The sequence below is a fragment of the Amblyomma mixtum genome, chromosome 5 (assembly GCF_055824585.1).
Source record: "Amblyomma mixtum isolate Tamu chromosome 5, ASM5582458v1, whole genome shotgun sequence".
Taxonomy (NCBI): Eukaryota; Metazoa; Arthropoda; class Arachnida; order Ixodida; family Ixodidae; genus Amblyomma; species Amblyomma mixtum.
The window spans coordinates 156,599,067-156,624,755 of NC_143016.1; the positions used below are offsets into that span (position 1 = coordinate 156,599,067).

General features: G+C 49.5%; 1 pseudogene; it reads right to left on the reverse strand.

Annotated features, from left to right (window-relative positions):
* LOC149344241 (uncharacterized) overlaps nucleotides 1-25,187 on the reverse strand; it is a 36,319-nt pseudogene extending 11,132 nt beyond the window's left edge.
* Between the last annotated feature and the right edge of the window lie 502 nt (nucleotides 25,188-25,689).

Below are 25,689 nucleotides of genomic sequence, written 5' to 3' on the forward strand. Positions count from 1 at the left end.
CTGGGGTTCTTTAACGTGCACTGACATCGCACAGTACACGGGCCTCTAGAATTTCTCCTCCAAAGAAATTCTAGCCGCTGCGGCCGGGAACGAACCCGCGTCTTTTGGGTCAGCAGCCGAGCACCATAGCCAATGAGCCACCGCGGCGGCGTCTTTTTATATGCTTAGTAGAATAAAATTGTAAATACTGACTGACAGCATGCAATAACGACTATAAAAGCAGTTGCCTTCCATATCTGCTGTCACGTGCAGGCCACTCAAGCTTAATTAAATTTTACGTTGACTCCACTGTGAAACTACAAAGTAATATTGGGTCCATATGAGCTGTTGGAAATTGTTCGCATCAGTGAGCATCACCTTCCTGCTGAAAAAAGAAGTGTGAACAGTGCAAAGAAGATTAACAGCCTCAAAATGCGGCACATCACATTAAGCTTTACATTCATAAACGATGCTAGTTATATTAGGTTGGTAGCACGCCACCCTGCAAAGTATTACCACAACTGTGCGTCATTTTTTCTGACTTTTCCGGCACATGGATTGCAGACAGCCAATGCTTTTATGCTTTGTTTTGCAATTCATCTTACTACCCACGTCCGTCTGTATCGGCACATTTACGTATGTGCTTCGCCCATTTCTGCGATGCCTCTTCTTTAGTTCTGATTCTGAAGCTAGTTTCAGGGCTTACAACGGAACTGATGTTTCTGCCGCAATTTTGCCAGTGACGCTGATGCTTCCGATGGTGCCAACTTTTTTTTCGTGAGCATCGCCTTCCTCTCTTTTCGGCGGCGCCGCTCTTTCTTATGCCCGCCTTTCATCTTTCGGTGACAATACTCCCGTGCTAGCTGCTGCTTCTTTGGAAGCACGTGCCACTTCCAAAGCCTATGTTACAAAGGTTTCTGTTCTCTGACAATATTATCCCGATTGTCAGCTCATTCACGTGTGCTACCTGGCTCTAGCTTGTCTTTGATGCTTTTACTAACACCTCCAGCCTGCATTCTTCGTCCTCAGCCTCTCTGAGTGCACTTTCGACCTGATCTTACTAGGATGAAATGACGACAACCCTCATGCCGTCTGGAAGATTCTGCACTCCACTGTCGTCCAGAACGTGAGCTTCTTTACGCGCTGACGAACCAGTGTTCTCTCCGGGCATCGGGCCGGCAGGCAACTCTCGTCATGCTTCTCACGCGTTTCAACCATTTGCGGATCGCGGTCGTCCATGCATTCAGTTGCGAGGTTCCCGCTACGACTGCTGATTTCTGGACTGGTACTAAGGTCGGTGCAGTGCGAAAGTACGAGACTCGTTTGGATCGCTCGCTGCAAACACAAACGCACAACTCGGCGTCTGGAAACTATTTGCGTCCGCTTCCGGTGACTGAAAGTCTCAAGTTTTTTCATTTTGGTTGCATGAGATGGACATCATGATGTCATCCTCTTCAATTTCTCTTGCGTCGGCACTGTCCTTTTCCTCAATGTCCAGCCTTACGTCCCTTCCGTGAGGCTGTGCAACATCTTTTGCTTTTGACACGCTACGAGATCCACTTTCCTTCAACTCCGCTGTGATCATATAGCGCCCGGTGACGCTATAAAGCGCTGGCGCTGAGATCGGCTTTCCCGCGATAGAAGTAAATAAAGATGGACAGCGCGTGCTTGGAGCGCACGCCCGGCACGCCCGGCAAGCCCGGCACGGGCTGTTCGGAACTAGAAGTCTGCCACGCTGGTCATCTTGTTCTGGTGCTCCGCTGCGACCCCGCAAATCCTCAACTGTGGTGACTCCGGCCTAAGACATGACCGACCCCAGCAACCTACCGCCCTCAGACGACCTTCCGCCTGACGCTACCTTGCGCCCACGGGACGTCGCAGTTCTCCAGCTTCGCCTACCAACATTCTGGCCCAAGTGTCCAAAGAGCTGGTTCGCCCAAGTGGAAGCCGTCTTTCATCTGCACCACGTCACCTCGGAGGCATCTCGGTATCGTCATTTACTTTCCAACCTACCTTCTGAGGTGGCTCAAAAGGTAGCGGACATTATCGCTGCACCCTTGGGCGATACCCCGTAGCAGCGACTAAAGCATCGCATTCTGGACCGCACCACGGCGCCAGAGAGCGCGCGCCTCCAGCAGCTGCTCACCTATGAAGAGCTTGGAGACCGCCGCCCCTCCCAGCTACTCAATTGCATGCGGCAGCTCCTGGGCGAAAGCAATGCCGACCCGAACGGCGCACTGTTGCGGCAGCTCTTCCTGCAACGCTTGCCGCAGTCCACCCGCTTCGTCTTAGCTGCTGCGGGCGACTTGACCCTTGACCACCTCACCCAGCTCGCTGATCGAGTCCACGACGCGCTTTCTCCTTCCGTCGCCGCCCTCTCTTCTCCACCGGAGACCTCCGTCATTTCACGGTTAGAGGCCCGGATCGATCAGCTGGCCGCTTCTATCGATGCCCTTTGGACGTCCTCTCATGCCCCGCACGGTTTATCCTCAACACCTCGCCGCCGTTCGTCTTTGCCGAGTGGTCCGCAATCAACCAGTCCTCGCCGTCGGCGTCTCTGCTGATATCACTGAGCTTTCCAGCACAACGCTCGCCACTGCACTCCACCATGCAACTGGTCGGGAAACGCGCAGCGAGATCACTGACGGCGGCGTGTGACCTCGCTCTTCAACCTGGCCGCCTTTGCGTCGTCATGGATCGCATTTCTGGACTGCGCTTCCTCGTCAACACTGGTGCCGAAGTGAGCGTACTGCCGTCCTCCAAGGCAGACCGTGCTTCCAAGTCACATGGACCTACTCTTCGTGCGGCCAACTCAACCTCCATCGCAACGTATGGTCTCCGATCCCTCACCCTGGACATTGGCCTGCGGCGCACGTTTCGATGAGTCTTCATCGTCGCCGATGTACATCAACCCATCCTCGGTTCCTACTTCCTGACGCATTTTGATCTGGACGTCAGCATGCGTCACCATCGTCTCCTCGACAGCAAGACGCGCCTTTGCATCACTGGCATTATATCAGCTGTCGCTTCCACTGGCATCCGAACTCTGCTTCCGTCAGAGAATGGGTCAGAGCCAAAGGTTCACAAAACAATGTTTATACAGCAATGAGACGATACAGAGGATTTCACAATCACTAGTACAGGCACATACAAAATGATTAACAAAATGTAACTTGTGCAAAGTTACACTTGGAGAGATTACAATACAAAATAATTATTGCCCTTAAAGTGCACTACCAGAAGAGAGAGAGGCACACAAACAAAATACAATTTGTTCACTGAAGCTTTAACGGCGGCGAGGGCGGTCGACGGCCTTCTTATATAGGCTCGCTTCACGTTTGCTGTTCTGCGCGCCAAGGCAGGCGTGTACATATACACAGTGTCGGCTATGGAGTCGCCTTCTCCTTTTCGCGCTGGGCGCGCGTCCTCATTGTTCAAAGGCCAGGAGTGGCTTCGAGGAACATCTGTAACTTTCTGTCGTGGCGCCGCCCCCGTCCCACGAGGGAATAGGTGGAGGGCATCTCTTAGCGCACACAAGGCTACGCCCTCTCTGTCAACATCGCGTAGGAACGACTCGGACAGTCGAGAGCAATCGACGGTAATATCCCAGCGCGCCGCGTCGGCGAGCGGTTGGAGAGGGGCACTCACACACACACGGCTAGTCGCTCTCCAGCGGTTCCTTCTCCCCCGAATTACGACGTCCGCCGGCGACAGCCGTCCGCGCAGCGCTGTTTTTTTTTTTTTTTGTTTCTTGCTAAGGAGGGGATGAGGTTGCGCATTTATCCTCTCGTGGTTACAACGGACAACAGCGACAACGACGCCATGAAATGCAGAAACGATCGCCTAAGGGCTGCGTTCTAAATTTGCAATGAACCTCCTTCTGCACCTACTAAAATAACTGGTGTGGTTTAGCTCTGGTTAAACCTAGTTGTTTGTGAAAGCAATACAATGCAGAAGCAGTAGAGCAACTAGATTCAGATAAGGACTCTTCGTCGGTGACTTCCATGGCGAGACTCCTCGAGGAGCGCGGCACAACCTTCTCCTCCTGGCTGCGGTGGAGAGAGCAAGCTGACGTCACGCGTCGCCGTAGAAACGGAGAGGCTAACGTCAGATCATCTGTTAGGCACGGCGGCGGCTCCTCGAGGAGCAGGGGGGCCCGCGCGGCACGGACCACGCGATGAGCGGTTAGATGTGGAGTAGTATTGGTTTCGCAACATACACGCAAGCAGGCACACGCATGGTATGGTTCCTTATTCCAAAACAAGAATAGTGGAGACCTAAGCACTTGCCCCAACCTTTCTGTGGCAATTCTCAGCTCAGAAACTCGACGCGACGGCATTTAGATTGCCAGCCGGAAAGGAGCGCCTTCAAAACTTTTTGCAGCATTAAAGACGAAAGTTGTAGCTGTAAGATAGGGCAGAGTTCCCACATTATATTTATATGCTTCGGAATATCAGCGAGAGTATTGCTTACCTTTAGAAACGATAGCGCGGACATGCACAACAATGTTATGCCTTCGTATCACCTTCAAGAGTTCGGCATGAGTGCTGCGTAACTGGTGCACTTCACTAGGTAGTCACGTAGAATAAAACCACCCAAGCCTTATTTTAGACCTTTCAAGCGCGACATAGGTCCCCCGCCTTTGTGCCTAAGCATTGCACAAATATGCGCGCACAGTGAAACGTTACTGAGAGCCGAAATGTACCTGCGCCATTTACGTCAGCATTACGCGGACGTGTATACTCCTGCAAGCAGAAACGCACGCAAACCACAACACATTTCATTGCTGTTTACAATCGAAGTAGTGAGTTGCAACAAGCGTGGAAGTGCGCAGCGGCGCACGCACCGCCGTGAGGGTTAAGGCAGAAAAGTAGCTTCCGGCTGCCACCTGACGGTGACACCTAGTTTCTCTTTCAGTGTCGTTCTGAAAAACATACTTTAAACATTTTAACATTATTTTCAGGGTTATCATTGGGTATTCGGACTTATCGGTGGCCGCAGAAATCGCTGCGATTGCCAACAAATACCACTCGTAAAAACGCGCTGACTAACGACAGCTGTTTCTTCAGATGCGGTGGAAAACTACATGAGCTCTGATGGCAGCATCACAATGCTACTTTGCTCGTTCCCGTGATGGCAGGTCGATTTGAGTTTGTAGTGGGAAGATTTTATTTTCAATAATGGCAGATCAGGCAGGTCTAATAATGTACCTATGATAATGGTCATAGATTGTGAATCATCATAAAAATATGGTGAAGTTTTCCTCAACATCTTGATTGGCAGCTAGACGGGCAGGCGGCAGCCTAGAAACGCGCGTCTCAAGTACAATCTCTTTGCTATGCTGCAGTGTCTCCATGCAAGCAGATAATTCTTCGCTGAACATCGTTATTCTCCAGCTTTCGCGTGAAAGATCGGATGCCACCGCCGGTCACGCTCACGCTTCCTCCCTGCCTTGGCGCCGCGCGTCGGTTTCTAGCCATCTTTTTATTTTCCCAGTAAGAATACTGGAACCCCTTAAGACCGTGCATGCACCGCCGCCCGCGAACTCAACATGAACGCTCGAGTGCGGGGCTTGGACTGATATTAGATCTGCTGTATAAATGATTGCGAAGTGATGTACCTTTTCACTCAAAAGCATGAGGCCTACCTTTAGGCCGAAACACCTGATGACATATCGTCGGCCCTTAACACCCTTTGAATATTCTAGAGGCGAATTCACACCGTAATAACACCCATTACTGAGGGTCAGAAGAGCAAGGTTCCGGGCTAGTTGGTAATGCATTTGAAGGAACAAACAGCGCGACGAAACACGGACACACGTAGAAAACACGGACACACGTGTCTTTTCTACGTGTGTCCGTGTTTCGTCGCGCTGTTTGTTCCTTCAAATTACTGAGGGTGTTACGTGTTTTGAATAATAACGCCAAACATGTGCATTTTATTTGCAAGCGTGGTGTAATCTATCCTCATCAGGGGGAGGGGGGGGGGTCAGCACAAAGACGACTACAGAGACGAAAGCTGACTCTAAACTGAATTCTTTATTGAAAGGAGCAAATATATATACACAATAATCACGTGGAAATACAGAGCAAAGAGCATTGGTCCAGCAATATCAAGATCAACAACAATCGCAACTCATCCGCACACGCAGACTTTTTTGTATGAAAGTGGACGTTCATAAACTACAGAACATGCGCAATCCACCGACGGTGGTCTGTGTGAAACCTGGCATTTGAACGGACTCACTCCTAAAACCTTTTCATTGCGGTTCCTAACGGCACGGCAGAGACCCGCTCAATATATATGCTGCCGAAAAACAATGTCAACTTCAAACCTTCCCGCTACATTTTTAGATTATGTTCTTCTTTGTGTATGTAGAGAATGACCACGATTTTCTTACATGCCTTGACCTTCTTTGATTTGACGAAATCCGTCCTCACCAGCCACACTAACTTTTCACAGGTTGCCGAAAAAACGGAATCAGGGAATCTTGCGGCTTTCAGCCTGCTGGCCTGTAGCAATACACTATCTTCTATACAGTTAAAACACGAATTATGTAAGCTCGAGCGAAGGGCAGAGACACAGCAATTCCATTTCTAACATTTTTCAGTGTCTGGAAGAATAGTGTAACATCTGTTTCTGGGACCTTGGGGAGTAAAGCCAACAAATATGGTCGTTCTTGAATAACAACTTAATACTCAAAAACTAGAGAAAATTCCAAGAAGGTGTAGTCTGGTAGCATTAGCGGAGCATGTCATCAAGGGATATGCAAATGAGATCAAGTGGACTCGCTGACGGAACCCATAAATGTTATCCCTTTGTACCCTTGTAGAAAGAGCTTAAACTATCGCCATTTTTTTTCTAGCCAGCTAAAATAGTATATATCCGCACTATGGTGGCCAAATGAACATAAAAATGTGCTACAAAACATGCAATGCAGTTTACGCACTGAAAGTCTGAAGCTTTATTCAAGATACTTCCTAATTGGTCGGTGTAACTAACCAGTGAGGCTAAACAGGCAAGTGCGTTAACCAGTAAGCGCGTGAGCACAAGCGCACGTTAGTTGAAAAAGAAACCAAGAGGGAGCCTGTCAGGTTGTTGCAGTAGGTTCACAAATGCAAGTCTATCTGCTAAACAGCCAAGTTTGACACCAAAAGTAACGAAGGCCTATAAGAGAAATCATGGCGCACGGGTATCAGTACATCGTCCACAGAACTCAGAGAAAAGAAATGAGCGTTTACCGAATTATGCGTTGATAGAAATGAAGTAGTACTCTTAACGTCCTCCGATAGAGTATACGCATCTCCAATATTCCACTCCTTATTCCAAGAACGCCCCAATTCATTTATACAGACAGCAGCGCACGCCCTTCGCAGGAGTGGTCATACTCCTTCTACTACGAAGCCTTTGGGGAAAAAAGCGGCAGCCGAGCATGTAATCGAACCGATGAACCTGGCGTCATGAGCCGGACGCGGTACCTCTTGACTACCGCTTGAATGAGAGATGCTCTTCTTGAACACACATATATTCATTTTGGCTGTCACGGCGACTTTCAGCGTGCATTTCGCGAGCTCTAGTTGTTGAACTCGCCAGTAATTCACAGATCGCTGCCGCATTAGACGTGGCGCAGCACAGTAAACGCTGAAACAGTCTACGCAAAGGCTGCACATCGCAGAAGATGTTAGGAAGCAATTTTACGATGCAGGCAAGTTGAAATCTGGCATTTCATGAACGAGTGTAACTGCCGTCCTCTTGTATAATGCTTTGAGTTACAAATAGATCCACTTGTGCTCACGTCGATCATGCACACTGTACTAGAACGGTGATACGAAGCATTTAGACTGACGTTTCGCGGTAAAGCGTGAAGCCCTAAGGGGATTTGACCAAAGTGTTTTCATTGAATCCAAGTATTGGTCGGTTCTGCGAAGCGTTTTTCTTCGGGAGGCCGCTATTTTAGAACAGATGCATAGAAATGTGAGAGGCACCACCGAAGGGCCTAAAATATATTCACTTAGCGATAAAGGTTGGTTGGTTGGGTTTTGAGGTTTCACGTTCCGAACTAAGGCTATGAGGGACGACGTAGTGGAGGGCTGCTATTATTATAGACCACCTGAGGTTTATTAACAGGTAGCGCTGCTCGAACACGACAAGAACTGGAGACATAGGAAAGAAAACGACACCCCGGGCACAGACTGGCAAATGCTGATTGATGAATGAAAGCACATGCTATACAAACACAGAACCGAGGCGCGCATCCACCTTTGTCCATTCGCACATGTACTGATATAAGATACAGCAGTGAGAATACTGCGCCAATTGCGGCCTGCTTGCGCCATTTCGTTACACCTGCTACACGCTGCTTAAAATCGAAGCTGTTTTATGAACTTGCGTCGAAATGCTATTCCAACAATCAAGAACTGCGGTGAATCCTAAGTGACGCAGATACGCGCTGAGAGAGAGAGAGAGAAAAACTTTATTTGAAGAGGATTTCGGGGACGCCCCTGGCTCCCCGCACGACCCCACTGCACTCAAGTGTTTATGTTCCTAAGGTCCATAACACTGGCTGCCCGGCCGGTGGCGATGGTCTGCACGGCCGTGTCCTCCGAGCGCAGCAGGGTCGGCCAGTAAAATGCTCAGGCATGAGAACGGCTCCGTCTCTTAATGTATGACTACGAAGTCCATATGCGGAGTCCAAATCCGCCGTTTCACTTGTTTACCCTTTACCGCCTACTGTTAGTGTAAGGAATGAATGTATTTAGCATATCTGCCTCGGCGCCGCTGTCATCATTGTCCGAAACGAGTACGACGAGTGCATATAAGAAAAAAAGGCCGCACCATTACTTGCCCCTCAGGGCAAATAGTTGCACACTATTAAGGTTTGCCACGTGTTACTGCTGATACCTCTGTTTCACGGAGCTCATTCATGCTCGCTGTAGTGAATTTCGTTTGAGTTTCCTTCGTAGCTTCATGACTGCGCTTGGGAGGATGCTACTAAATACTTGTCTGTTTGCACGGTAGGGTTGTGGACATTATTATTATTTTTTTATTTTGCCCACACTTCTTCATGTATTCACAGTGGGACCACATAACTCAATTTTTTGGGGTATAAATTCGGTTTTTATAAAGAGTTCTTACCGAAGCACTTACAACGATGGTTTGATTTGGTTTATTGGGGTTTAACGTCCCAAAGTGACTCAGATTATGAGGGACACTGTGGGGAGACCTGTGATATCTTCCACATGGTGTGGGCATGTACTCAAAATCCCCACCTCCCCCCTTCCCCTACCCCTTCCAGAGAGGCATGGGAGACTGCCCTCCTCAACTTGAGTCCCAAAGGGCTCTGGTGAAACGGGCGAGAGACGGGGCCTCGTCATGCGGTGTGCCGGACTAGGGACGCCGACCATGTAGCGGGGCCACTCTGTGGCTCCCAAACTCTTTTTCAGAAAATAAAAGTTTTCACCACCACCGCCGTAGTTAAGCGCTCCGGAAATTTCGGCCACCTGGGGTTCCTTACCGTGCACTGACATCACACTGTACACGGGCCTCTAGAATTTCGCCTCCGTCGAAATTCAGCCGCCGCGGCCGGGATAGAACCCGCGTCTTTCGGGTCAGCAGCCGAACGCCGTAACCACTTAGCCACCGCGGTGGTACTTACAATGATGGGGTTGGCATATCGTGACGACCGAACCGTGCACTGTGCAAATGCCGACAATACGAAGCAGACTCCACATGCGCTAACTTTCAATGAAACAGTTGAAAGCTAAGTTGAAAGCTAGCGCATGTGGTGTCTACTTCGTGTTGTCTGTGTTTCCGAGCCCTGCATTCTTCATATGATGTATACAGGGTGTTTTAGAACGCAGCTCTTTGGCTCCCGTTTCTGCGTTTCGCGGTGTCGCCGTTGCCCGCCGCCGTCGCCGTTGTCCGCTATCCCTTGTAACCAGCAGTGTACACCTTAGTCGCGCTTTAATCTGGGCAAAAAATGGAGGTGGTGGTGAAAACTTTTTAATAAACAACAGCAGAGTTTGCAGACCAAAAATGGCCCTTTACATAGGTGGAGTCCTTAGTCCAGGACCCCGCTGGACGAGGCCGCTACTCGCGCCCGTTGGACTAGAGCCCTTTGAGACTCCAGCCCCGAGCAGTTGAGTAGGGCTGCCTCCCATGCCTCTCGGGAAGGGGAAGGATTGGGGGGAAGGGAAGGATTCTTTTGACAGGCCCAAACCATGTGGAAGGTATCGGAAACTTCCCCACAGTGAGGGCAGCGCCCATCAATTTTGGGGTCGAAATGTTTTACTATTGCAGGACACAACAGAGTGTTGGTCTGCAAGCGCCTCAGAGTTCGCTCATCAGCTTTACTCAGGCCCTTAGCAGGGACCGGGAAAAGGCGATGGCGTTCGCAGTAGTCGTCCAGAATTTCTCTGAACCGCAGAGGCGGTTGCACAATCTCCGAGCCGGAAGAGCCTGGGTGAGGTGCCCGGTAGGTAAGCGCTCGGGCAGCCGCGTCCGCAGCCTCATTACCTCTAACGCCCTTATGGCCTGGAGTCCAAACTATGCGTTTGGGCGAAGGGTCCGATTCCCTCACTGCGCGCTTTAATATACTGTAGGCTAAAGGTGAAATCTCGCCAGCCAGGTAGTGTTGACAGGCTCGACGCGAATCTGTCACGATTACCCTCGAATTCAAGTCCAAGGCGGCAAGCGCAATGGCTACTTCCTCAGCCTGTGCTGAATTTCGAGCTCGAAAGGAGAGCCCGTTAACGCATTGATCCTGGTGAACTACTGCGGCCGTGTAGAATCCATTGGGCGACGGCCCTGCCACGTCAACGTAGTATACACCCTGTTTGGATCCGTCTTGGTGTTCGAGGGCCCGAGCACGCGCCTCTCGTCTGCCTTCGTGTGTATGTGTGTCCATGTTGCGCGGGAGTGGAGGGACCCAGAGCTTGTGACGCCATAGCTCTGGAATCCGACACGTCTCCTCTGGAGTGCACTCGTGTTGGATGTGCAAGCGGTCTAGCAGGCGGCGCCCGGATGCCGTCTGCGAGAGTCGCGTATATTGGTTCACGAGGTGGGCCTCCCGTAACTCCTGGTAGGAGTTGATCACCCCCAACGCCGACAACTTAGCATTGGAGGTGGCCACTGGGAGGCCCAGTGCTCGCTTTGTAGCCTTTCTAACGATGGTGTCGATTCTTAATTCTTGTTGTTTCGTAGTGCGAAGGTAGGGAGCGGAGTAGAGGATCCTGCTGGTTACGTTGTCCGTTATCCCTTGTAACCAGCAGTGTACACCTTAGTCGCGCTTTAATCTGGGGAAAAAATGGAGCGGGAGCATGGAAAGCAGAGGTCAAAATGGGTAAATTGGTTTCTGATCAAAGTAAATGGAGCACTATCTGTCTCACACATGTCGGTGGACACCTGAACCAGAGGGAAGGCCATAACTGTCCTCTTGGAACAGTGTACACCTCAGTCGTGCTTGAAGCTACGTAGAGGCAATGACCGATGAGCGCTGCATGCGTTGGCATTGACAAAGTTGTGCTAGAAACGCGGCGCTGAAGTCATAGGGTTTCGGCGTCCGTTGTGTTCATTGGCGTTCGAGTCAGAACGTTTTACACTCCGATTATATTGAGGAAAGGTGGTGGTGGTGAAAACTTTATTTACGACTGGGGAGTTTGGGACACACAGGTCCGTGGGCCCCCGCACGGCCCCACTGCACTCAAACGTTCATGTCCCGGAGGCTCATGACGCTGGCAGCCCGGCCGGTGGCGATGGCTTGCTTGGCTGGGTCCTCAGAACGCAGTAGGGTCTCCCAAGCCTCCCAGGTGGTAAGGTGCTCCAGGCCCCGCGGGGGAGGATCCGCCGGGCAGAGGAAAAGGATATGGACTAGAGCGGCTTTGGGGGGGTGGCAGAGGGTACAAGAGGGGTTTGTGTGGACTTGGTGATAGCGCGAGCGTATATAAGGGGAGGGTAAGGTGCGTGTTCGAAGTCGCCTCCAAAGTGTCTGATGATAATGGTCAAGGGAGGGATGGGGTGGAGGGCAGAGCCGACGCTTGGCTTTGCAGGCCTGCGTCATTTCACTGAATGAGTGCATGCGCTCCCGCGAGAACCCCAGGTCGGAGGCCGCCGGTGCCCGGTTGAGAGAACCTCGGGCTAAAGCGTTGGCGGCCTCGTTTCCGGGATTCCCGGAGTGGGCAGGCACCCATATCAACTCCATGTGGCGGGGTGGGTGTGCGGCGAGGGAGTTCAGTATGCGAAATGCAGGGACGTGAACTCTCCCGCGAGCAAAATTTAGTATGGCAGTTTTAGAGTCGGATAGAATATATCGGGCCTCCGTGCGTGTGATGGCCAGGGCAATGGCGGCCTCTTCGGCCTCCTCCGAAGTGGCAGTAGGGGTTATGTGAAGGGAGGCAATCGGTTGGAGGGAGGGGTTCGTGATGGCTACAACCGCGTCCTCGCCCGTGCATGCAGCATCCACCCAAACGGCATACGTTCCTTGCCATAGTGGTTGTGGAGTGCCCGTGCGCCAGCTCTGCGGTGGGGTTCGTGGTAGGTGGGATGCATGTTTTTGGGTAGTGGTTTAATAAATAATTCGCGGCGAATGTGGCTGGGGACCTGGAACTGTGTGGGATCCGTGGCCGGTAGGTGGATACCGAGGATGTGTAGGATGTGTCTGCCGGTGGTTGTTTTCGCGAGACGTATGTATTGAGCCTGTCGGTGGGCCTCGATAAGCTCCCCTACCGTATTGTGCAGGCCTAGTTGGAGGAGGTTTTCAGTTGAGGTATTTGGGGGTAGGTGTAGTGCTGTCTTAAATGCTCTTCGGATCATGGCATCCAGGGTGGAGATTTCCCCGGCCTGGAGTTTCAGGTAGGGAAGCGTGAAGAGAAAGCGGCTGAGGACGAAGGCATGAATGAGACGACATAGGTCCTGCTCCTTCATGCCCTGGGGGTGTGCAGAAACGCGGCGGATTAGGTGGGATATCGACACCGTCGTCTGCTTGAGTTTCCGTATGGCGAGTGTGTTTTCCCCGTTGTTCTGGATGTGGAGGCCCAGTACCCTGAGGCTGTTTACCTCCGGGATGTGCCGGTTTTCCAGTGTCACCATGATGGGGGCTGTGGGGCAGTTTCGGGTTGTGGGGCGGATGATAAAGAGCTCCGACTTCTGCGGAGAGCAGGAGAGTCCGATACTCCGCGCATGTGTTTGGGTGAGGTTAGCTGCCGATTGTAGAGTATTTTCTATGTCTCCATCACTGCCATGGGTGGTCCATAGCGTGATGTCATCGGCATAAAGTGTATGAAGAAGGTTAGGGATGGTTTGTAGATTGCGGGCAAGGGGAATGAGAGTGACATAGAAGAGAAAAGGGGAGAGGGCGGATCCCTGGGAGGTGCCAGCGCCACTAAGGGTGTATGGGGGGAATATGTAGGGACCGAAGTGAATTTCGGCCGTGCGGTTAGTAAGGAATGCTTGAATATAGGTGTACATACGTTCACCTATGTTCAAGGGGGAGGGGGCTGCCATGATCGCTTGATGGTCTAGGCGATCAAAGGCCTTGGAGAGATCCCAGGCTAGGACAGCTTTTGTGTGACCCGAAATGAGGGGATCGAAAATGTCTTGTGTGAGTTGGAGCATGGCGTCCTGTGCCGACAGATGGGGACGGAAGCCCACCATGCTGTGCGGGTGGAGGGCTTGCTCCGCCATGCGGTGGGTGATTCGGGCGAGTGCGACGTGTTCGAAAAGCTTGCCCAGGCATGAGGTTAGTGAAATGGGACGGAGATTTGAGGGTGTAAGAGGTTTGTGGGGCTTTGGTATGAATATGATTTTGGCGTGACGCCAGGATTGGGGAAGAGTGCCCTCCTGCCAGCATTTGTTGAAGTATTTCGTGAGCTGAGTGATCGATTGATCGTCCAAATTGCGGAGCATGGCATTAGAGATCCGGTCAACTCCTGGGGTGGAGTTAGAACGGAGAGTCAGGAGGGCCGCACTGACTTCTGCTTCCGCGATCTCTGCGTCGAGGATGGCATTCGGGGCACCTGTATAGGGAGGCAGGGGGTTTGAGGTACCGGGAGTTGTATGTGTGTTTCTGAGTATATTGATGAGTGCGTCAGGAGGAAGGTCGGTCTTGTGTATAAGGCGTGTGACGTGGTGTTGTGTGGCTGTTTTGGATTGTGTGGGGTAAATTAAGTGACGGAGAAGTTGCCAGCTACGTTTGGAGGACAGATTGCCAGCCAAACTATCGCAAATCTGACCCCAGTTTGATCGGCAGAGCTCCTCAGCGTGCTCAGTAATTTGTGTTTGCAGCGCGGCCAGCCGCTTTTTAAGGGTCCGATTGAGCTTTTGCCCTTTCCAGCGCTCTAGGATGCTATGGTGGGCCTCCTATAGGTGCGCCAGGCGAGTGTCGAGGGTGGCCGTGTCTGATGTTGTGAAAAGGGTTCGCGTGTGTATGGAGACATTGTTCATGAGCGAAGCCACCCACTGGTCGATGTCTATAATGGGAGCGTCAGGGAGGGCCGCCTTTGCGGAGCGGACAGCATCCCAGTTGGTGATTTTGTGCGTTAGGTGACGGGCCTGTCTTTGCTTGCACGGTACTGTAATGGAGAGGATGCAATGATCGCTTGCTAACGCGTTGTGGTCCAAGGAAAGGAAGTGCGCATAACGGGCTCCCTGGGTCAGTGGACGCTTGAATCGCGCTTATAGGTACTACGTACGGTGATGAGAGAGAGATGTGGGCTAGCCGTATGCGTTAGCGCTGACAGCTCTCGCTGAGCGAGCTATCGCGATTAATCATTAATTGCCGCCTGCCGGGGTAGGTGTGGACATTAATGTAGACATAAAGACAAACAAACAGAAATTCCTTACCACTCATCTGGAAGAACACCCCGTTCCTTTCGTTCGTGACGCCTCTCCCGGCTGTTACAACCTCCCAAAATACTTGCATAGACCTCTTCTTTGAGAACTAGGCATTGGAGCAGCAAGTCCAGCTTATATTTATCTATTTCTCCGTCCACAAAACTTCATACATGACAATCAAAAACTGTTAGAGGAGTGTATCTTGAGGAAGGAATAAAAATACTAAGGTGTCTGTAATTGTAAACACATGTCATGCTCAAATTCTTAGCCTCAATCTATCGAAAAGCTGGAACAGCTGAGGTGCTGCGCTGAAACTTCGCATTAGAAAGTAACCTAATCACCGGCAATTTTTTTTACAGTTTGCAGATTTTTAAAAAGAAGGCGCTGATATTATCGTGAATGCCGCCTTCACGGAAAGTGTATTGGGCTCGGCGGACACAAGATATGGACATAGCGGTCAAATTTATTTAATTAATTAGCCAAATTTTGTTCATAAACTTTTTAACGCTTCACATTACAATACATATTGCAACCGCAATATTGAAGACTGTAAAGATTCAAAGCTAATAACAATTTGCAGCATGTCCTTAAGTGTAACATTCACGATTGAATTTTCGCCCTTTTTGCATCCGATTCAGAAACTGAACGCTCATAGTGCGTAGGAAATCCTGCCCACAATACTGCGCACGGAATTCAAGAAATCCTGACGGCAACCTAGGCACCGAGGCTATTGCTGCGACTGTGGCAGGCAGGCGCTCAAGAAGAGCGCATAGTCACTGCCTCCATGAGCAGCACGCGCTCTTTTTTTCGTGATTGGCATTGAACTTGAAGGCACATTTCCCGCCACCAGTGGCTTCGGAAAAGCAGCACGGTGATAACGCGGAAAATTTCCCTTTCCTCTCTGGCTCGGCCCAGAAAGGAACGGTGTGCAAGTTGTTTGCTTGTCCTTTATTATTTTTCATCCGAAGTAATTCCAAAAGACGTGAAATGATGACTGTTGCTCCGTCGTATATCGGTGGGTAGGTTTTGTGTATCAGTAATGCTCAAAGTGCTTACCTTCAACCGCCAAGCACGCCATGAATCTCTCCTTCATGGACTGCAGCACTCGTTTCACTACCTGCGGGGGTATATTCGCACATGCTTTGATGATTCCTTATTTGAGGTCTGTTACGTCTTCGGGTTCAGCTGTGTAGACTTCGTTCTTGACTTAACCCCAAAGAAAGAAGTCCAATGGAATTAGGTCGGGTGACCTTATGTGGCCAGAACATGATTGTACCGCACCCTATGCACTGACCGGGGAAGTTACTGCCGAGTCAATCCCTTGCACGCGAAGAGAAGTGCGCAGGCGCCCCGTAATGCTGAAAGCAAGAGCCATGGACTTGACTTAACATGATCTCGGACATGAAGACGTTGACAGCAATACTTGGAATGCTCGCTGTGCATGACTTAGTTGTTAGATTCTCTTCCAGAAAGTACGGTCCCACTATTCATCTGAGTAAATGCCACACCAGACATTCACTGACCGCCGGAGTTAGTGGTGGTGTTCCCAGAGCTAGTGCGGGTTCTGATCAGACCAGATTGACTTCCCTAAGTCAATCCCCCCCAAAGCAAAAGTGGGCCTCGTCCGTCCACAGAACTTTCCTAAAAAAGTCTTGCGTCTTCGTAGCATTTGATCAACGCCCAGTTGCTGAATTCATACCGCATTTTATAATCGTCTTTACTGAGATCCACATTCAGCGATATGTAGCAAGGAAAAAAACTGATTCTTGAGCACTCTCGAGACTGAATAGCGGGAGAATCCAACGGCGTGCTGGTTTCGGGGTATGCAGGAACGTAGGCGAGAACATTTATCTGGAATTCTTCGCTCAGGATAACTTCCTTTGCCTTGCTTGAATGAAGCACAGATCCCGTGCTCCATAACAGTTTGTGCATTTCAGCGAACATCGTATGTGAGGGAACCGGGTGGCCAGGATTCTCGGAGGCGTCGACTCTTAAGGCGAGGCGAGCGTTGCCATTTGTTTTTCCACAGGCGACAACCATCTGCACCTTCTCGGTCAACGAGTATCGCGGTTGCAGCTGCCCTGCCATTCAAACGCGCATTTTGAGTTCATATGTACACTCGGCGTCAAATATAAATAGAAGGCGACTTTTTAAAAACACTACTTAGTTTTTTAAATCTTAAGCGTAGTGGTTTATGTTTGTTGGTGCACAGTGCCATTCGCAAAGTCACAATTAGGCTCCACATATGTATTCAATGATGCATGCAAGGATGCCGGGCAATGATTAAATATTTTTGTTAATATCGCCTTCAATTTACTTCTTACGGCATCTGTACAATATTGCAGAAACATTGTTTGTTTTGTAAGAGAATCGACCGCCGGCAGCGGACCAGTGGAGATTTCGGTGAAAAATAATAAATCGCAAGCCGATAAGCCAGCGGTCCTTTCTTGTTCAAGCCAGAGCGGAAAGGCAAATCGCGCGTTATCACCGGGCTGCTTTTTCGAAGCCGCTGACGGCAGAAAACCTGTATCTATGTTCAATGCCAATGACGAAAAAAGAGCGCGTGCTGCTCACGGAGGCAGTGACTATGCCAGAGCGCCTGCCTGCCGCAGTCGCAGCTAGCCTTGGCGTCGTCGGTTGTCATCATTTCGTCAATCTCTTACGTAGTACCATGGGCGGTATTTCCGGCGCACTCTGAGAGTTCAGTTCCGGAATCGGATCCCAAAAGGCTGAAAATTCCACCACGAATATCTCATTATCCTTTGCGCATAGGGACATGCTGCATATTGTATTAGCTTCGAGTCTTTACAGTCTTCAATATTGCGATTGCAATATGCAGCGTAAAATGAGGATTTAAAAACACAATTAACAAAATTTGGCTTATTAATTAAATAAATTTGATCGCTATGTCCTTATCTTGTGTCCGCCGAGCCGAATATACATTCCGTGAATACAGCATTCACGATACTATCAGCGCCTTCTTTTTAAAAATCTGTAATAGGTCAAAAGAAAATACCCTGTATATGCAAATAAACTTTTTAAAGTGTCCTTCAGCGCCCTCCGGCTTCCTATATACCACGTTGACAACGTCCTCGTCCCTTCTCTGCTACCTGAGTCCCAACTATGCAAAACGCAAGCGGTCTTGTGTGTTGAGCGATGTCAGTGCAGGTTAAGGAACCCCAGGTGGCCTAAGTTTATCCAGAGCTCTTCACTGCAGCGTCCCCATAGCATATCTCTCGTTGGGATGTTAAACCCGACAATTAACAATCCGAGTTAGTGTCAGTGCAGGAAAATCATCCGAACAGAGTCTCGTCATAAAGGATTAATATTTTTGGGTTCCCAGTAAAACTTGAATCACTTTCCGACTTTGTTGATGCTCGTACAACAGCGAAACATGTGTTGATTGCTCAGGATGTTGCATTTAAATGTTTTTCCGTCACTCGATTCAAACTCGACCCGTATAGTTCGAATTAACTCTGCTATCTCTGTTTTGAAGGAAATGGCACTGTAGCCTAGTCTGTGGGATTCGCGCCTAAATAAACGACGACGCTCTGTTTATTTTCAAAAGTGCCTGGTCTGGCTACACCTGTTTTTATTTTTTTGTCTTGTCTAAAGAGCTCCGTTCGAAGTGAAAGCTTTTGTCGTTAGAACAAGATGAACTGTCAATGGAGGCCAATTTGTCAGTCCTTGATGTCCCTTAAATTAAATATTTAAGAATCAGTGAAGCACGTGGCACACGCTTGGCATCTCCGAGACCATAAGCGGAGGAAAATGGTACTGTTCTTTAGTAAAAGCCATGCATGTGGGACAGAACTCTTCCTTCTTAAGCGGCTAGGCCACATTGGATTGCCGGAAGTTATCTGTGCTATACGGCGTGGTTAGGCTGGCTTTGGTGGCTACCATGGCGTGAGCACTCCTTCGCAGCATCTCAGTTCCCGTGTTCATGCCGGAACGCTTGCGGTGACCCTTGCCGTGACTGGTGGCGGCCTATTTATTAAGACGTAAGTGTTTTTTGGCCCATGAGTGGCGTTCGAGGAAGTTGTAGACGGATGTTGTAGACGGATGGTTGTAGGCGGAAGCTTATGGACGGAAATTGTCCGTACGAACTGTCAATCATAAGTAAATGGTGAATAAAGTAAAATGTAAAAGCTGATTAAGCAGCAGTTGGTAAACAACGTATATGTAATGAAGTAAACAATAACAATTAAAAATAAAATAAAAATAAATAATGCACACAAAAGTAATAAAACAAAACAAATATAGAGAAAGAAAGAGAGGGCACGGAAAAGATTTCGCATTTCCGCTCTTAAGCAGACAAATGCAATACTGTAATTTTTTCTTTTGACTATCCGACTCCAAACGCCTTCAATCAGAGCAGGTGTGAGGGTTTCAGCTAAAATTGCGACGCCGGGGTGAACAGTCTCGAAATACTTTTCTAATCTTAATGGAGACACTAAATTTAAGCTGACGAAAACGAAAATGGCATTTCTCAACCTTCTCTCTAGCTTTCAGGAATAAAGTTTAGCACCAGCATCAACAATACAATTGTCAGCAAATTTATCTTTGACGAGAAACTGGCAAGCTAGGTCCATTTAAAAAAAAAAATATGTGGGCCTGGTCAAAACGGCCGCCTACAACCCGGCACTGTTGATTCAGATCTGCACGCAGAGCGTTGTTTTTTAAACGTTGGGACTAGTGAGTTGAAACATCCTGTATAATCGCATCTCAGCATTATATCTCAATGTCGTGCTCCTGCTAAAAAAAATGACGAAGTTGCTCCAAATCGAAATTTCCCCTGCTACAAAGCCTGCTCCAAAATGTTCTCGGCGATTGTGACCACAGAGGATAGCACACACTAAACATAATTTTCTTTCCTTAGGCAAACAAAAGTGTAGAAACAAAATCAAATCAATAATGTGCTTATAGGGAAGATACGAGCCGTTTTTGAGCCCGACTACAAGGTTGTAGAAGTAGGCGGCGCGTTTTATCAGGCAATGGCTCTCGCCCTCATGTTTCCTCATACGTACCTTGGTGCTTCAATGCCAAGAGAAAAGAAATCTATTCGCACGTGTCCACTCCCCCGCAGTGCTCACGAACACGTGGTTTCGGGCAGGCAAATTTTTCAACATGAAATTATCTGACTGTGGCTGATAGGAGTTTCTTTTTTGCTATCCTTTGTTCTTTGTGTCCCTAGTTGACTTCCGAATGAAATCAATGATTAGGACTGGTGGTTTATTACTTCTTCGTTGAGACCTAACACGAGGCAAGACAGTTTGCTTAGCCAGAAGTGACACTTTCTGTTTTCAAGCAATGTCATTTAATTAGTCCACAAGTGATTCTTCTTTTTCACAATTAAGGCGTTGTACTTCAGCCGCCCCGACGGTTCAGTGATTATGGCGTTCAGCTACTGACCTGAAAGACGCGGGTTGGATCCCAATTGCGGGGGTCGAATTTCGATAGAGGCAAAATCCTAAAGGCCGGCCCGTGTACTGTGCGATGTAAGTGCACGTTAAAGAACCCCAGGTGGTCGAAATTTCCGGAGCCCTTCACTACGGCGTTCTGATAGCCTTAGTCACTCTGGGACGTGTAATTACACCCCAATAAACCAAACCTAAAGCAGGCATTGTACTTCAGGGTTAAGATTTCTGGTATTGTATCACAGATCGTTAACCGCGGCGTAGATAGGCTAGCTATGATTTGACCAACTTTATCTGAGGTTGTCTTAATTTGACAGTCGTGTTTCCTATGTTTACAGGCCGTGCACAATTCTCATTCCTGGGAAATTTTGTCATGTCACAGCGTTAACCGAACCGTTCATAGGCAACGAAAAGTTCATACCACTCTCAGGCGGAAGGTACTTAGCGTTTTTACTCTTGTTGCTATTTCCGCCAGAAAGCAAATGACAAGTGAATTCTCATCGACTGTTGCGGCTGACAGTCTTTCCATAAACACGTACCGCTTTCAGCAAGAGTACTGCATCCACATAACGGGGACGTAACTTCGAGTCGGATTCCGGAATAGCGCAGCATGAAGCCGTACATAGAAACCATTTTAGAAAGGTCATAATTTCATCGTGAAGATAAAATCGATAAGGACTCGAGAATAATTAAGTTCTGATTTTTTGACAGTCAGCAAGCTGCTTTGGCTACCGAGGAGCCAGGCTAGAGCTTGAAAATCGAAATATTTTCTGATGTGGCACCTTCAAAATAGTCATAAAATCTTTAATGCTGACGTATCGAGCCCTCGATTGAAACTTGCAGTGCCCAGCCCAACACAAATTTAGGTGCCTCAGAAGCATATATATATTGTGGCATGATAACGGGGACAAAACCGATAAATACAATGCATCGTCTTCATCATCCTCAGCGTGACTACGCCCACTCCTGGGCAAAGGCCTTTCCCATGTCTCTCCAATTAGCTCTCTCCTACGCCAGTTGCAAACACCGTATCCCCGCAAGCTTCTTAACCTCATCCGCCCACTTAACTTTCTAAAGTGCATAAAAACTATGCAAAAAGCTAAAAAACCATAAAATGCACAATTAGTAGCAATGGACTTAGTAAAGTTTAAACTGAGCATATTATGGTCAGAGCTGTGCCCCGGCATTTTGTAGAGCATTCCACAGTGCATAAGGAGCAGAACAGATCTTGAACGCTCGTTGTCCAGCGATTAACGTCACCTTAAAATGAGGCAGGCAAAGCCTAGACTTAGCCTTGCCGTTGTAAAAGGGATAAGAATGACGCAAGAGTTGTGAAGATCTACCAATGTGCATGCTCAAGAACCTATGTTTCCGGTTACTTTTAACAACAGAAGATTATTCACTCGAAGTGCTCGGCAATTTGCGTGTAGTATGCATGGCAGCATCCTTCACGAGAGGACTCAGGCATATGAATTGGGTCTTGTACAACAGGCAGCGGAATCAAAACCGACGTGGCCCACAGTTCCGCGGCCTTGGGACAGAGACGAGGTTGTGCGCTTCGCAGAGGACAATAAAATCGGAGGACAGCAATGGTTCCATGTACCATGCCCCTTTGTCGCCGTCGTCACCGTCTGGCGCGACTGCGGGAGGTGCGACGAGAGTGACGCGTTCCAGCTCAAAGCCAGGTCGCCATGTGTGCAGGTGTATGTAGTCGGTGGCCGGAAAGACACGGGCCAAGAGGAGAGTCAGGTGTTACCACTCACTCGGCATTATACCGATCAACGTGACACAGAGCCGGCGCAGCTGCGGAGCGTGCCTCGGCCCTCGTCTGACGAAGGACCAATCCAAGGGAACGACGCTGCTCTCCAGTTTCAGGCTTTGTACCTGCTCTGTCACCTGTAATGCGCAACGCCAGAGTTTTGAGGCAGGTATTCGAGGAAATATTCGAGCAAATTTTCTTCAAGTTCACAACAACGCGGCTGAAGGCGCGTTGTCCCTTTCTACATTCAACCCTTTGTAAAGCACCGCTCCGGCGGCCTGGGTCAACATGCTCAGCATTCGAAAAAAAACGGCAACTTCTTTTGCTACCACACACAGCTTACAACGATCGCTTCCATGACTTAGCTCAAACGGCGACAGTGTCGCTGCGAGTGGCGAAGTGTTTTAATGCGAAAGCAGCCTGACTGCCCCCACTGCAGGGCAAAGGCCTCTCTCATGCGTCTCCTGTCCTTAACCCTGTCCTTTGTCAGCTGCGACCACCGTATCCCAGAAAACTTCTTAATCTCATCCACCCACTCAACTTTCTGCCGCCCCCAGCTACGCTTGCCTTCTCGTGGAGTATATGAGGATCCATAGCGCACAAAATTACCTTTAAGGACTAGTGTATACCTTGCCTTCGCGTAACCTGCGCTGCCCAGGCTCTTTTCTTCCGCTAGATTTCTACTAGGATGGCATTAGCTCATGTTAGTTCCCACCCCCACTCTGCCCGCTTCCGGCTGCTATTGTTATACCTACCATTTTTTTTTCACAGCTATCAGCCTTGTCCTTAACTTTAGCTAAGCCCTTTTCCATATCCTCCACGTTACTGCCCCATGGGTTAGTAAGATAGAGCTGCTGTATATTTTCCTCTTGTTGAGTGTTCGCAAACTGGCATTCATGATCTGAGAGAACCTGCTATATGCGCTCAACCTCATAATTACTCTTGAAGTTGTTTCCCTCTCATGATCCGGATCAGCGGTCACTACCTGCCCCAAGTAAACGTATTCCGGGACCACTTCCCACACCTCGCTACCATTTCAACTGTTGTTCACAATTGTGCTTTTGCATAGTGCGAAAGCACTACTGCCCTCATAAACCTAGAAAACGCCACGGTGTAGTTAAGCCTGTGAAGTTTGTCACGTGGTCCTGGAAAATGGCGGGAAAGAAACGAAACTGAATGAGGATGACTTTGCCCAACTCGGATAGATAACAAACGCTCTCGAGACAGGATTTCGCACCGTCGGCGGCAAGGACCTATCAACTTCGCTGGTCACTGCTATCACCGCAGCCAATCATGCATCGTGCTGAACTGCACCTCACTCTCGCGCTCAGCATTGCTCGTCGTCATCTTCGTCAACTTCCTGATGTGCGCAATTGCAAAAGCAAAGAAAACGCGCCTTCAATCGCGCTCTCAGCGGCGTGTTGTGGGTGTCCCCTTGTAAAAACCTGTTTTCGCACTATATTTCATGGCTGTCCGTGCTAAACAGCCAGCATTTTTTTTCCTTTCTTTGCTTCATAACAGGACTTCATGCACCGGAAACAGGCTATTTCAGAATTTATGCAAAACGCGTGTAGTATAAACATCGCCTGTTAGATATGTTCAAAACATTTCAAACTGCATCAAGTACAGCTAGGCCCTTTCATGTGTTCAATATTCTCAGCACATTCAATCCTCAAGCTTTATCTGCTAGAATATGGTCAAAAATTGATCTTTCTGGACGCAGCACCACGAATGCAAAGAAACTGTAAAATAAAAGCCATTCCATAATTTACCAGGCTAGTGCCATCACACAAACTCTGCCGGCTCAGTCTAAGAATGTGTCTGCTGCTGCTTACCTTTGCCAGGACCGCTGCGGTTTCTTTACCTCCAAAGCCCCCGAGACCAAGGTTGCGCAGCCTGAGCTCACAGACCACGCAGTCCTCGAGGAAGCGTATGTCATGTACGTGCGGCAGGTCACACAAGGTGAGCCGCCCCAGGGGACACAGCAGCTGCATCGACTCGAACGTTTGTTGTGTGCATGTTGTAGGAGTTTTGCAAACGGTGCAAGTTAATCGCCGCACGCTCGGAGCCATGCGCACGTCTAGCTCGTTCAGCCTGAAGCGCGCCCTAGCCAGCTGTTCGAGGGACCCGCGCGAATAAAGCGCGCACGGGGGGAGAGCCAATCCGCGCAGACCGATGAGTCCTGCATCGGCCAGAACAGAGCAACAATCGAAGTTCACTCCAAAATGGAATGACGCAAGATTGAGCTCTCTAAGGTTGTGGCATCCTGTGAAGAAGTTCAGGAAGGATGTAGCATCCCTGGCAGAGGCGAAACCTGTGGGCCCCACGGACTTCGAAGGAGACGCCTCCAACTTCAACGCCCGAACGGTGCAGTGCCAATGGCAATGAGCCGCTGCTTCCAGAGTGGCAAAGGCGTCATCGTTGACGGCGATGAAGAGGTTCGAAAAGTTTTCCGGCACTTGATGTGCCGTCCTGACGTCCAAGACCACGCAGTTCGTTGTTGAGCTTGGCTTCTGCCTCACAATCACGCTCGAAGACATCTTCAGGCTTGCCCTAAACACGTCGAGAAGGGTTTTGGAGGCATGGGTCGTTCTTACCGCTTCGTATGGTGCAGGGGGGCTGTCGTCAGTGAATGTGAACGTTTGAAACTTTCCAGCCGTGCCGTCATGGAAGCTCTCGAGAACTCTGTGCACGGCTGTTTCAACACCAGTGTCAAGCTTCCGCTCGTGGAAGTGCAAGTTGCGAAGGCTGGAGCCATGCTCAAGAACGATGCGCAAGAAAATGATGTTGTGCAGGGTTGGTATCACCTCAACGTACATGTCGCGCAAGGTTTTAGGGATCACGGCCGTGGGGCCACTGTCGGGCAGCTTCCATGAAAAGCTGCGCAAATCTTTTCCGTGGCTTGCGCTTGCTAGGATTGACCATTCGAGGAGCTGCAGACAATGAAGCCTGTCTCGAAGGAGGCGAATCATGGCTGTTGGCAGCAGGCGGGTGTTCACGCAGCGCAGTGTGGTCAGGTTAACGCAGCTGTGGACGCACCTCTCCACTGTTCTTGATCCGGAGGCCAGGAAGTCATTCGAGTCGAGTTCAGATATTGCCATCGCCCGACTCTCGTCGAGGTAGTCTCGGAATGAGCCTGCCGAGTATCCCGGGAGAAACTTCGTGGCTCGCAGCACGTACGAGACCCGAGTCAGCGCTGACATTTCGCGCGAAGTTCTTTCGACAGCCATCAAGTCTTCGGGACCAAGGAAACTTAAGATGTGGACAATCATCTCTTTCGGCAAACACAGAAGGGAGCACGTTTCTTCGTCAAGTTCTATATTCGCACGCGGGAGTGCTTTTGTGGTTTCCTTGGAGCTATCTGACCTGCTTGGTGATGTCGCATAACGGGCCCGGAGCTGGCAGAATACTGGTAGGCTAACCGCGAGTGTATCGCTTCCTTCCGCAGAATCAGAGTGATGCCAGTTTTGTTGCTCAGTAAATGATATGAAGGGCGCATGCGTAGCCTTCCTGGTATAGGAAACGGCCGCCTTGAAAGTAGTGTTCAAGATGGAGCATAAATGATGCGGCATTTTAGAAGCATGAAAATGCTTCGTATCGTCTTTAGCCTGTTGTAAGCAAAGTATTGTGATGTGCACCCGAGTCGGCTTAAATGTGCGCATTTCGCTCTCAAAACGTTTCGCAAAAGACGCAAATCAAAGTCTT